Source organism: Vulpes lagopus, chromosome 12, assembly GCF_018345385.1.
Source record: "Vulpes lagopus strain Blue_001 chromosome 12, ASM1834538v1, whole genome shotgun sequence".
Lineage (NCBI taxonomy): Eukaryota > Metazoa > Chordata > Mammalia > Carnivora > Canidae > Vulpes > Vulpes lagopus.
Genome location: NC_054835.1, coordinates 35438465 through 35452185, shown reverse-complemented (window position 1 = coordinate 35452185; position 13721 = coordinate 35438465).

The following is a 13721-nucleotide window of genomic DNA, read 5'->3' as shown; positions in this document are numbered from 1 at the left end:
GGTGGTTTCCCATGAAGACTCTCCTCTGGGAAAATTGGGTCAATAACGAAGCAGGGGGCCAAACTGAGTGGTTGAGAATAGTGGTTTGAGCCTCCAGAGTCCAGCTCTGCTGTGTGACTTTTGGCGAGTTACCTAACCCCTCTCTGAACCTGGTTTTCCTCCACACTAAGTTGGGAATGCTAATAGGACCTGCCTTGCAGTATAGCTGTGATGATGAGGTGAGATAGTGCTTGTAACATGCTTGACATGGTGCCTGGAACATAGTACGCGCTTCACAAATGGCATTTATGACTGTGGTGTGATTATTGGGGAGTAGGGGTCATGGCCAGGGTGAGTTCATACTGCCACTGCCATCCATTCACCTCTCACCTCTCACCTCTCTGCCACCGCCCCCACCTCAGGGTAGGGAGGAGGAACGGGCTCTGAGACCTACATGCATTCCTTGTTTGTTTGTTATTTAAGATTTTATTTATTTAATCATGAAAGACAGAGAGGCAGAGACACAAGCAGAGAGAGAAGCAGGCTCCATACAGGGAGTCTGATGTGGGACCCTGGGATCATGCCCCGGGGTGTGAAGGCAGGCACTTAACCACTGAGCCACCTAGGTGTCTCTTTTTTTTTTTTTTAAATAAATTAATTTTTTTTTATAAATTAATTTTTTATTGGTGTTCAATTTACCAACATACAGAATAACACCCAGTGCTCATCCCGTCAAGTGTCCCCCTCAGTGCCCGTCACCCACTCACCCCCACTCCCCCAGCTAGGTGTCTCAATTCCTTGTCACCACCACTTGAAAGCAGGGCACAGGGGAGGTCCTAAGTGCAGAAAGGCATCTAGAATCTGCAGAGACCAGAGGATGGGAATAGGGAAGCCAGAGCACACTCTCTCACCTACAAGGGTCTCAACCACGGGGAAAAGCTGACTTGGGGCTTCCCTCCCCTCTCCCCATATGCTATTTTAAGACAGCCCTCCATCCTCTCCCCCAACAAAATGAGATTCAATTAATTCAATTAAAGCAATTTTGGGAGCAGCTCCTGAAGGTTTTCAATGTGAGATAATTACAAGTAATTTGCTGCCGTGAAGAGGAAAAGGGTGCACGGGGGTCTGGGGGGGAAGGAGGGAGCCCCTCCCCACCAAACACACACAGATCTAGAGGGATTCCACACTGCAATCTTAACTGCCCTCCCATTGGCCAAATTACTTGCAGGTGGGAAGTGGGAGAAGGCAGTGGTGGGAGGGGGCTGGGAAGACACAGGAGTGACAGACCAACCCTCCCCCAGCCCCAAATCTGCTGTGCAAGGTGGGGGTGGGGAGCCGGTCCTTCCCGACAAAATGTCCGCAGAGCCCGAGCAGCTGATTACTCAGCTCCAAACCTCATTTGAGTTTGGATGCCTGAACTTGCCTCTGGGATTGGATCCAGAGTCAATGGAATGTTATCCGGGTGGCTACGGCCTGTGTAGACGGGGTCTTGGAGATGCAGGACTTCCGCAGAAAGTGTAAGGGATGTGGGTAGAGAGGGGAAAGGCCAGAGGAGGCCACACTGACTTCTTGCTTCCCAGGAGGTGATGATGTACCCACTCCCCCTCTTCCCCCATCAGATGCTTGCTGGTTCTCCTAGAGTCTCAGCTCAATTCTTTCCATTGTTGTGGTGGCAAATCTCTCAGTTTTCTGTCCTCAGGGCCATGGATGCCTCTTCCTTCAGAAAAGCATCCTGCAGGTGCTTCCCCCCCCCCCCCCCCCCCCCCCCCCAGTCACCTGGATAACCCTTTCCTTGCCAGGACTCCTATGGCCTAGGAAGGGGATGGGGTGGAGGGACTAGAGGTGGAAGGGAGGAGCAGGGAGCTGAGACAGAGGGGAGGAGGGGGTCTTCAGGCCTCTACAAAGACCCCTCTGAACCCTGCCCACAGACAACTGGTTTTCAAGGGACTAGGTTCCCCCTCTTACCTGAAGCCCCTATTCCAGGAAGTGAGTAATGTTTTAGCAGTTAATAGCGGAAAAGAAAAATTCTCTGACCCCCAAAGTCTTTCTCTTTCCCCCCTCCCCTTCTCTGTCCTATCTTTCCTTGCTTCTCTCATCCCAAGGAGGGGTAAGTGGAGGGCCTCCATCTCCAGTTTCTCTCTACTCCAGCCCCTCCCTGCCCCATCCCTTCTCTGAGAAGCCTGGCTGTTGGACCCTGGGGGAGCCAATGAGTTCCACCACCACCCCCAGGGTGACCACTGTCTCTTCCTTTCCAAGATGAAAAGGCCTAGAGTTCAAAAAGTCAAGGCCTCTCCAAGCCTTCCACTTCCCTCTTTCCTGGCCAGCTCAGATGGGTTCAGGGAGATTAAAGACCCTTCTATCCCCATTCTCAAAATGCAAAAGCCTGAGACCATGCACAGAGACAGCAGATGTGGGGACCCCCAGTACGGGGACTTCACCAGTGCACACCTATTTCCACTGAAGAAGGTGCACGCACAGGTGGGCAGACATACCGTTGCACATGGGTAGTTGGCAGATCTGCACAGAGACATGCACGAGTGCATGTGCACGAGGCCTCGCTGTGGTCATATCTGCACACGGACGCTCACAGGTGACATATTCACAGCAAGAAGTATGACACACAGGGTGAGCTGAGGAGAGGCCTGGGGGCTTAAACATATTAAGCACATGCAGAAACAGAAACATACACAGAAACACACAGACTAGCTTCCTGGGTGTGAGTGTGTGTGGAGTGGGGACAGCTCTCTCTCTCTCTCTCTCTCTTCTCTCTCTCTGTCTCTCTCTCTCTGTCTCTCTCTCTCTCCTCCCACTCTCCTCTCATTCTGGCCTGTTTTCCTAGCTCTCTGTCTCCTATTTCGAGGGAGTATTTCCCTGGTGAGCAGTTGGGGAGGGAGACTGAATGGCCACAGAAACCCAGTAATTTTATTATGACTTTATTTTCTTTGTTCCCTGAAGCCTTGGCTCCTTCCTTCCCTGAGCTCTAGCAAGAGCCCCTGCACTAGCCCTTCCTGGCACATCCACGGCTCCCAGACATGGCCATCAACTCCAGCCAAGGCCCGGGAGCCCAAAGACATCCTCTTTGATATATCCCCACCAGATGCCGCCCACTTGGGAGAGTGAGTCTCCAGGGAGGACGGGTGATCACAGGGTGATGAGGGAAGTGCTGTTCTGTCCCTGCTTGCTGTGACCTTGGGCAAGTGACCTACCCTCTCAAAGCCCAGATAATTTCTCTTGCCAAATCCTGTGTGTGTGTGTGCATGTGTGCTCATGTGTGTAGTGGTTGAAATGTGTCCACCGCTGCTTTCCGCGCCAGTCTGGAGCTTTGTAAGGCAGAGCCTGTCTCCCATCAGACTGGAGGGCTTTGCTTCCCTCATCAGAATAGACGCATTCAGCATTTCTTGCCAACCCCATAGCTTGAGGACTCTAAGGTACTCAACCCCATTGGCATCCTGGGGGGACATGTCTGGCCAGCCCGGGAAGGGAAAGGAGTTGGCCCCAGGCTTCCTCCAAACATCAAGGATTCTGATTCAACGCCTCACAGTGCCAGGCCTTCAGCTTCTCTGGCCCCTAAAATGGAGAGATGACTTCATTTCCAGGGGAGGGTGCCACTCTCTATGGAATATATGTGGAATATATTCCTCTCAGCCACATCTGAGCCATCCCCCTTTAGAGTTCAGTTGAATTTCGGGTCAGATGGAAGAAAGACCCTTTGGCTAGCATGAGGAATTCCACTCTGGCCTGTGGCCCCCACTCTTATCCTCCCCACTTCAAGCTAATGAAGAACATACAGGCCGAATCATGAGGCCAGGAGCATGGCATCAAATTATTCAGTTGAGATCATGAGGCACTTTGGGGGGCATCATTCTTTCCCCCTCTGCTCAGGAATCCCCTCAGCTTAGAAGCCCACTCCCATCATCACCTTCCCTGTCCTGTTTTGCCTGACCCCTTGGGACTCCTCCCTCAGACTGGGTTGCCAGAGAACAGGGCACTGTCCTACCCTCTCAGACTGGGGGCTCCCCCACTCCATGGTTCCTTCCTCTGCCAGACCACCCCTCTCCTAACCCTCTTTTGGGGTGGAGGGCCTCAGTGTATGGGGTTGGACTGAGGTCTGACTATAGATGAGGGTATGTGATGCCTGTCCAGGTCCCATGCTTCCCACTGCCCATAGCTGACTGCTGTGCCACTAGTCCACTGCTCTAGGGCTGAACTCAGCGGTTGCTTTCTCTGTCTCTGCAAGCCGGGGCCTGCTGCAAACTCCTCCTCCCAGCCCTGGAGCCACCAGGAATTCTTTGCTCCAACAGATCCTGAGGGAAGCCAGACTGCAGGAGGCTCCTGACATGCCTCTGCTGGGCTCCTGTCACATTCCCCAAGCCCAGGGGGATCAGCTGGATCCACCAATTGTGACCTCCTCAAGTCCTCTTGCCTCCTTTTCTGAAGCCTGAGTCTGCCCTAGGACTCATCCCTGGCTTTGGATCCCTCCCACTCCCAGCCCCTTGGCAGGCCCATCTGTGCAATAAGAATTATTCCTCCTGGCTCCTTGAAAAATAAAATCTGTCTCCTCTGGGGAGACTTCTTGGAGTCTCTGGAATGCAGACACATAGCTCAAAGGCCTTGGGCCAGTCACTTTACCTTCCCGGGTCTTCATTTCCTCACTGATGGGGTGGGGATAATGATCAAAATATCTCAGAAGGTCATGGAGACAGAGAGTGTCTCCTTGGCACGTTGTGAAATATACCAAGCATGCCAGGGGATACGCTGACTTATCTCTTCACCTTGGCCATACAAATTTGGTGCCCAAAGTATCCCTCTTCCCCCACCCACCTAAATTCTCCCCTGATTACCAGCTTACCATGTAATGGTGAAGAGGACAGTTCTATCTCCAGGAATATAACATAATAAAGAAGCAATGCCTGAGTTCAAATCCAACTCTGAACTTGGGTCAAGTTTCCTAACCTCTCTGTACCTCACCTTCTTCAACTGAAAAATTAAGATAATGATAGCATGGTCTTCACAGAGTTGCGGTGGGGACTACATGAATGAAAACACAAATGGTACTAGGATAGAGTAAGGATTCAGCAAGGATTAATTATCACCACTATCACTGACCACCAAGCAAGAAACACTTTCTCCGTCCATAAGAGATCTTGCCCAAGCACCCCTGCTCCTCTGTTGCTCTCGACCTGTGAGCAGAACTCTAGTCTGGTTGTCTTCCCCAGAAACCCAGCAACATGAGTGGTGGGCTGCATCAAAGCTGCTTTGAGAAGAGGGAAGGAAGTTGTACAGGAGACTGACTACAGGATGAGGGTATCTGACTGTGTTCCCAGGACAGCAGGTACCTGAAGAGGTGAGACCATCCAGCAGGTGCTTGGCTCAGAGCTAATGCAGAGGCACATGGGGCCCCTGACTTCTGCATTCATGAAAGGCTACCCCTCCTATTATTCTGGAATTCCTTCTACTAAGTTAAGAAGCAGAGGTCAAACCATTCCTTTTTTACTGATATTTGATGGTACACCTAGAAAACTCAAGAGACTCTAGGGGAAGAAAAAAATCAGAATTAAGAAAATTTTGGTAGAGGGGTGCCTGGGTGGCTCAGTGGTTGAGCCTCTGCCTTTGGCTCAGGTCATTATCCTGGAGTCCTGGGATTGAGTCCTACACCCAGCTCCCCACAGGGAGCCTGCTTCTTCCTCTGCCTGTGTCTCTGCCTCTCTCTTTCTCTGTGTCTCTCATGAATAAATAAATAAAATCTTAAGAAAAAAAAAAGAAAATTTTGGTAGAGTGACTGGATACAAGATATATATAAGACATCAGTAGCTGGGACACCTGGGTGGCTCAGCAGTTGGATGTCTGCCTTTGGCCCAGGGCGTGATCCCGGGATGCTGGATCGAGTCCCACATCAGGCTCCATGTGGGAAGCCTGCTTCTCCCTCTGCCTATGTCTCTGCCTCTCTCTCTCGGTGTCTCTCATGAATAAATAAATAAAATCTTTTTTAAAAAAAAAGACATCAGTAGCTGTTCTTTCACAATAAATAAGGGAAAATTCTCCTGTTATAATGTAAATACAAAATAATACAGTACTGTAAGTATATAGGTGTGGAGAGCAGCTGATTCCTAACTGAAAAATATTAACCCCTGCCCTCTTCTCTTCTGTTGGCACTAAAGACCAACACATGGCTCTGTCCTCGGTGGCTGTCCTTCCATTATATCTGAGGCATGACAGACTTAGATCAGAATGGAGAAAGCAATTTCCCAGTAGAAGGAGGAATTCTGGGGCACCTGGGTGGCTCAGTGGTTGAGTGTCTGCTTTTGGCCCAGGGCATGATCCTGGGGCCCTGGAATTGAGTCCCTCATTGGGCTCCCTACAGGGAGCCTACTTCTCCCTCTGCCTATGTCTCTGGCTCTCTCTCTGTGTCTCTCATGAATAAATAAATAGAATCTTAAAAAAAAAAAAAAGGAGGAATTCCCAGTATGAGAGCTCTGCCCCACTCAGGGGAGGAAGGGTCAACTTTGGGCCCACTGAGGGTGCCTAGAACTCTCTAGGCCAAGTGAGGAGTGTCCTACATGTACACAGGCTGCTTTCATTGAAAACTAATAATATAGTTTGTTGAGCTCCCATCACAGTGCCATGCTATGTGCTAAGCCCTTTATATGTATAATCGCATTTCCTCAGCAGCCCTGTAAGATAGGTATGATTAGCTCCATTTTATAGATAAAGGAAAGGGAGGCTCAGAGGGCAGGTGACTTACCTGAGGTTACACAGCTAGTAAGTGTCAAAACCAGGGTTTGAGCTCAGGAGTGCGCATACATGTGCCTGTTTGGACCTGTGTGTCCTAGTCTACGGAATGACAATCCCGGTGTCCCTAAGGGCACAAAGCCAGTCTGATAACAAGGGGAAAGGTTGAGCCTGACCCCCTCTATACTCCTCTCCACCTCACTATTGGAGGCCTTGAGGATGGTAAGAGGCCCACGGATCAGGGAATCGGAAGGCTGGACCCTGCTTCAAATTCATTGAGTAACTTAAGGGGAAGCTACTGAAACTCTCTGAGCCCCAATGATCTTACTTGTGAAATGGAACAAAAAGTACACTAACTTTTCCACGCAGTCGAGAAGATCAAATGAGACAATACCCATGAAAGCTCCTGGCAAAGGGTTGGTGCACAGTAGGTACTCTCAGCATCCTCCCTGCCTAGATCTTTCGAGGATCTGAGTCTGTGCTTGGAAGCAATTTTCTCTTGGTCTATTTCCTTACAGCCAGACTCGTACTGTCTCTGGCCTCCTGTTTTCCTCAGCTTCCTCCCTACCCTCCCTTAGCTGAGGGTATGTCTCTCTCTCCCCCACCTCCCCCATGAGTGATCCCAGAGCTCAGGGCAGGCCTGTCTGGCCCCAGGGATGGGTGTGGAACAGTGCCACACGCGGTGCATGACGTGGCCAGGCAGTCTCAGTGCACAGGGAAGGGCACACTGCCTCCTTTTGCCAGGTTCAAGTTGAACTGCCTGGGGTGGGGGGACGCCCCCTCCCCCGTACCAGCTAATCTTCCAGGGTGTGGAGTCTCCATGTCCTGCTTACTCAGCAGACATTTCCAATCCTGCTCCATTTCGCCCCAGGAGACAACCAAGAAGTTTGAGCCTCCGGGCTCCGCCCCCTCTTGGCCCCCTCCCCAGTCTGTCTCCTCCTAGGGTGCTTATTCTGGTCCCCCTTGCACCCTTGAGCCCCTCGTCTCTTGGACTGCCAACCTTGGAAAGAGTAGCCACCAGATTCCAGACTCTTCCCAAGTGCTTCCAGGGCCTCTGAGCTTTTCAGGGCTCCAAGTGGCCCAACAGGCCAATTTTACACTTCCCCCCTACCCTCAGCAGAAGCCTCCAAAATCACCAGGCCTGTGGACTACACCAATCGCAGACCCTGGGAGGGGGGTGTTCAGATCATTAGGTCTGACCCACTCATCATCCAGAAAACATTCTCGGATCTGCAGTCTGGAGGCCAGGGTTCCAGAGCCCACTTGGTAGTGCCTGCCCAGCTGTGGACGGCTACTAGGCAGAGGAGCCCCCACAGGCACTCATAGCCTGTCCCTCATTTACTGTGTGACCTTGGGCAAGTCATGTCATCTCTCTCCGGGGCTGCTTCCCAACAATTAGATGAGATGATGCGCAGGGAGGGCGCAATCCCTGTTAGCTCCTGTGGTAGCTCAGGAACAGCGATTGGGTGTTGGGCTTTCTTCTCCTGGTCTCATTGAACCCCCAAGAGCCGAAAGACAGGGACAGTTATCATTCCCCCCTCAGAGGGGCTCAGCCTCATCTGATGGGAGCAGGAACCAAAGCCAAGAGGGTTTGTGTGAGGGACCCAAGTGCTCTATCACCTCTTTTATTCAGTGCTCACTTAACATCCTGCTCCTGCTGGGCATCAGAGCGGGGAACATGTCCTGGTGAGCATGCCCAGGACCCTGCCCTCACCCCCTGTACCCCCATGTCAGATCCTCTCAAGGTGCTGTGAGCTGGGGACAAGGCAGTGAAAACGGGGATGCGGGGAGAGGCACAGATGCCTCCACAGAACTGGGGACTGGGATCTGGAAAGTCACCCTGCTGGTCATAACCAGCACAGCCTGCCTATTGAGAGACAAAGGAGAAAGAGGGGGCTGCCTGGGAGCTGGACTTCAGAGAAGGTGGGCCCAAGGAGCTGACTCCAGGGCTTCTGTGGGAAGGGGCTGGGCCTCTTCTTCGAAGAACTGCAGGCTGGCCTTCTGGACTCTCTGGCCCCAGCCATCTCCACCAGCTCCCACCTGCCCCCTCTGCCCCCAGCCACCGCCCCCCACCTCGCCAGGTTCCCCCAATCAGCACTGCCTCCCCTTCCCTGGGGCTGCCGGGGAAACTCATCTCCAAGCACTTTCTGGCTGCTAAGTCTCTCAGTCTCAGGCTGCTGGGTGGCTGGTAAACAGCTTATTAAGGTGATTAACGCTGCAATTAAAGCTGGAAAAACAGAGGCCAGGGTGCTGGCTGCAGGCGCCCCCTTCCCCTCCCCCTGGGTTCTCCTCCCCTCTCTCTTCTCCCCTCTGCCTCCTCTCCCCTCCCCTCCTCTTCCATGCCCTCTGGGCTTGGTTGATGCAACTCCTGCAGCCTCCCTTAGCCAACCAGAGCCCTCACCTAGGGGCTGGGTCCTATCTCAGAGCATGGAACCCCTTGACCATGGAGGTGTGGGGCCTCTCCTGGACTGAAGAGTAAGTGGTGGTGATGGTGTGTTGCTGAGGCAAATGGTGTATGCAGGCTGAACGGAGGTGAGAGCTCTAGGATCCTCTGTCCAGGCCCCATAAGGGAAGGGCCTCGGGACAGGGAAGGGCAGGGGCTGTGTCCTCCCAGAAGGAAGGCAGGGAGCTTCCTTTGCCTGAGTTCGTGAGTTCATAGTGTCAGGGCAGCTGCCAGCACATTGGAGGGGCTGGAAACTGCCAGACTCTGCCCTTCTCTGAGCCTGGCATCCGGCATCCGGAGAAGGACTTAGGGTCCTTCTGGATCCATGCTGCCCTTCCTTCAGCAGCCCTCTAGGCAGCCTGGAGCTCTCCCATGAGCCTCCTTCCTCTCCACCCTGAGTCCTGGAAGGGGAATTATTCCATAGGTGATGCTCCAGGTAGAGTGTTCCCAGGCCCTGCTCTGCCTTCTTGCTGTCATCCTTCTTTCAAGGCATAATTCAAACACTACCTCTTCCAGGCGCCTTCCCGGGACTCCTTCCCACCCGCTGCCCCTGCCCTTTCCCTGACAGCCCTTCCAGTCTTCCATACTGTGTCGGGTCTGCCTGGCTGGGGGCCTCTGGGACTGGCTCTGCTTCTGGCCCGGAGCACCTAGGACAGGTGTGTGCCTCCCTTCCTCAGGCTTTGGGCATCAGTTGTGCTGGCTCCTGAAACTGCTTGGCATGGAGTGGATGCTCAATGATTACTGACTGATTTACTCTTTTGGGGAGCACACTGACTCCTCTTCGAGATGGCTGGATCTAGAGCAGCCAGCGGCTTGAGTTTGAATTGGGGGTATGGAAGGGCAGGAGAGGGCAGGAAGCAAGGTGAGGAGTCAGTGCCTCCCCCCCCCCCCCCCCCGCCACGATCGTCACCATCATCACCATCAGCACCATCAGCACCATCAGCACCATCAGCACCATTGTCAATAGCAAGTCTGATGAACTGAGCAGTACTCACCCTGTGCTGGGTACCTAGTTAAGCATTTTACTCACATTATCCTATTTAATCCTCTCAACAACCCTATAAGGCAGGTGGCATTATCCCCACATTACAGATGGGGAAACTGAGGCTTAGAAGTTTAAAGTGACTTGTCCAAGATCACCCAGCCCTTGAAGTGGTGGAGGCAGGCTTCAGTCCAGGTCAGCTGACTCCAGTGCACACATTCCTGACCGCAGCATTAAGCTTTTCCTAGGACCAGCCCCTCCCCCTCCTTGTCTCCTCCAGGGAAGAGCCTGGGGAGGAGGGCTGGCGGGCTGGGGTGGGTGGAGTGGCAGCGGCTGGGCTCCAGCTCTCTGACGCTCTGCCCTGGGGCTCCTTAGTAATCTGAGCAGCAGGAAAGCCCATTAAGAGCACCCATTCTCCAGACAGAGCTGGGTGCAAATCCCAGCATGGCCACATATTAGTTATGTGAGCTCAACAGAGACTGAAACTCACTGAGCCTCAATTTCCCCATCTGAAGAATGGGTCCTATATCACCCACCTCCCCGCCCACTGAGGGTCCCGTGCCAAATGCCTGGCCCGAAGCAGGACTGTAGCCAACGTCAGCTGTTTGGAGAGCAGTGACCAGCACCCCCTGCAAGGCAGACTGGGATGCCCTAGCCTCCCCTTCTTTCCCAAAGCTTGTCAGGAGACCAGGGGTATAGTCGAGAAGCACCTGGCAGGAGATGGGCTCAGCAGCCCCACCCTGGCACCCTGCCAGGTGCCCCCCTACAAGCCCTTTCTTTGCATCCCTGGCCCAGGGCCGGTGGGGAGGGCGAGCTTCGAGGCCTGGAGGTGAGGAGAGGAGGAAGGGGAGGTCAGGGGTGGGGCTGACCCTCGCGGGAGGTCACCCGGGCAGTTAATCCAGCCTGACAGAGCAGGGATGAGCTGGGAGGAATTAGGGAGCTTACAACATCCTTTCATCCCGCAGCAGCCCGCCCGCCAGCCTGCCTGCCCAGCCTCCTCCTTCCTTCCTCTCTCTTTCTGCCCTTTTTTTCCCTCTCCCTCCCTTTGCTGGCAGCCCAGCCCTAATAAAATGCAGTGTCTCCAGCAAGTCTGCCCGGCTGCCGCCTCGCTGCTCCTGCCTGCACGCAGCCCTCAAACCAAACTGCTCAGCACAGCCCCGCCTGGCAGCTGCCACTTAACCCTTGCCAGCCCGGCCGGAGTCCGTGGGTGGAAGGCCCTCCTCCCTTCCGCCTCCCTCAGGCCCCGGGGAGGGAAGGCTGGCCTCCTGAGAGGGAGAGGGGTGCAGTGGGGCTTGGCAGGTGGTAGTGGGGGCTCCCCACCGTTCTAGAACCCAGCCCGGAGAACCCCTGGGCCAGGTGCCCTGGAGGGCTGTCTACTGAGGTCCTCGGGGAGACCCAGAGACCTTTCCTTCTGACTTCTCACTTTGTATTCTGCTTGATGCCTCCTAACAGCTCCAGAGGCCAACAGGGCGAGGCTTGTTGTCCCCATTTGACGGATGAGGAAACTGAGGGCCTCACAGGGAGATTTCGGGCTGAGCCGGGTGACCTGGGCTGCTGGGTGTTGTTGCTCTAAATCCAAGACTTTTTTCCAATATGAGAAGTTGCCTCTGTCTCCTGTATGTATGTGTGTGTGCACAAACCTGTGTGTAACTCTGGGGTGACTTGGGGGATGCGTGTTTGGGCACCTGTGTGTTGGGGGGCCCTGTCTCTCCGTGTCACGGCTTTGTACATTTGTGTGACGCTAAGGGGTCTCAGGTGTGTGTTCGTGTCTGTGTATCTGCCTACAGATGATGGCATGTTAGCTCCAAGCTGGAGTCCACAGAGGTGTGAGGAGGAAGAGATGTCACCATGTGTCTTGGTACATGTGTACAAGAGAGAGGGGTAGCTCCCCAGCACGTGCACGCATTCACACTGTCTCCACCTGTGACAACATATGTCACTCACACGCCTCCCTCCACTCTACCACAGCCGGCTCCCCGACTCTGTCCTGGAGTTGAGCAGCTAGAAGGGGAGGGTGGGAGCAGTGCTGGCCCAGGCGGTCGGTGGCAGTAGCAAGAAGGCTCTGAGTCAGGGCCCAAGCCTGAGAAGGTAAACACAGAACCCCCTTCATCTGTTTGCTTCCATCATCCTGCTTGGATCCCCGGCCTGGGCTGGGGTCCCTGCCAGCTGTGGGAGCAGTGGTGTTCCCCCTGCCTGAGGCCCCACCCTTACCCCAAGCTGGAACAGACCAGAGTGAGGGACCGGGGAGTGCCTGGGCGTGGAGGCAGGGGGTTTACACGCGTGTGCAAGCATGTCTGCGTGTGAGCCCAAGATCAAAGAGCAGCCCTGAGGTGACCTGGCGGCGGCGGTGGCGGCGCGGCGGCAGCAGTGGCGGAAGGCAGCTGGCTGGCAGGCAACGCCAAGCTGCCAAGCAGAGTGGAGTCAGGGAGGCCACGGCTGGGAGCCTCCCACCCACCCAGACCTGCCCAAGTTGGGGGGCAGCCTCCGAGTCAGGAGCACCTGCCACCAGGGGCCAGGCCCAGCCCGGCCCTTGAGCCCAGAGTCCCAGCAGTGGACCCTCAGGGCTCTGAGTCCCCTGGGAGCCCCTGGAGGCTCCAAGGCCTCTCTGTATCCAACACCTTCCCCAACTCCCAGGCCCTCCCCGAGAGCTGTCTGCCTCCAGCCTCCAGTTCAAAGAGCTCAGTGGTTATTTTCTTCTTTTTTATTAACGTTATATATAAAGATGGGTCCAGTAAGAAAGCAGAAATGAGAAGCCTGGGAGGGAGTGGGAGTTGGCTTCGTTCCTGCCCCCCCGGGGTGGGACTCTGAGATCCACCAGGTCTCTCTTTGCTCCTGCACTCCCACCCAACCCAAATCCAGCCGGAGCCCACACCCCTGTTTCTCTCTGCTCACAACGCACAGGCAGGTATGTCCAGGAGGAAAGGACCACATAAATAGGAAACCACAGTAGGGAGGAGGCTGCTTCTCTCTGTTGCTCTTAAAAAAAAAAAAAATACATACTATATATATATATATAGCTAGTCTTCCACCTCCCCCTTTTCTTCAATGTTTGACCACATCAGGGTGGAGGAAAGTTAGCTCTGGGAGGATGTCTGGGCCAAGGAGGGGCGGTGCTACCAGCCCTCCAGACAGCCACCCCCTCACCCCTAAAGGCACGGAGCTGTCATCCTCCCCTCTCTGCCCCGTGCACCTCACCCGCCATTCTCCATCTGTGGGAGCAATCTGTTTCCAAAGTCACCGGAAACGGGATGTTTGGGGGTTTGTCTTGCCTGGCATGTTTCCTTGGAGACTTGGGGTTTGGCGCCCAAACTGCCATCTTTCTGGAGGAGAGGAAGAGGTGAGTGGGGGTGGCAGAGCAGAGGCGCCCACGCAGGGGAGATTGGTCCTATTGGTTAACAATGCCCATTGTTTTCCTAGTTTTCAACAGCTTTTAAAACCAAAGTTGTGCAAAGTCCTGTACACGGAAGAAATGGGTCCTTAGGAAAGGCACCTGAGACCCACTGCCCCTCTCCCGACAGAGAGGGAGAGAGGAGAGAGATGGCTCCTTGAGTTCTTCCCTCTAAAGCCACAGATATTAAAAGATTCCCT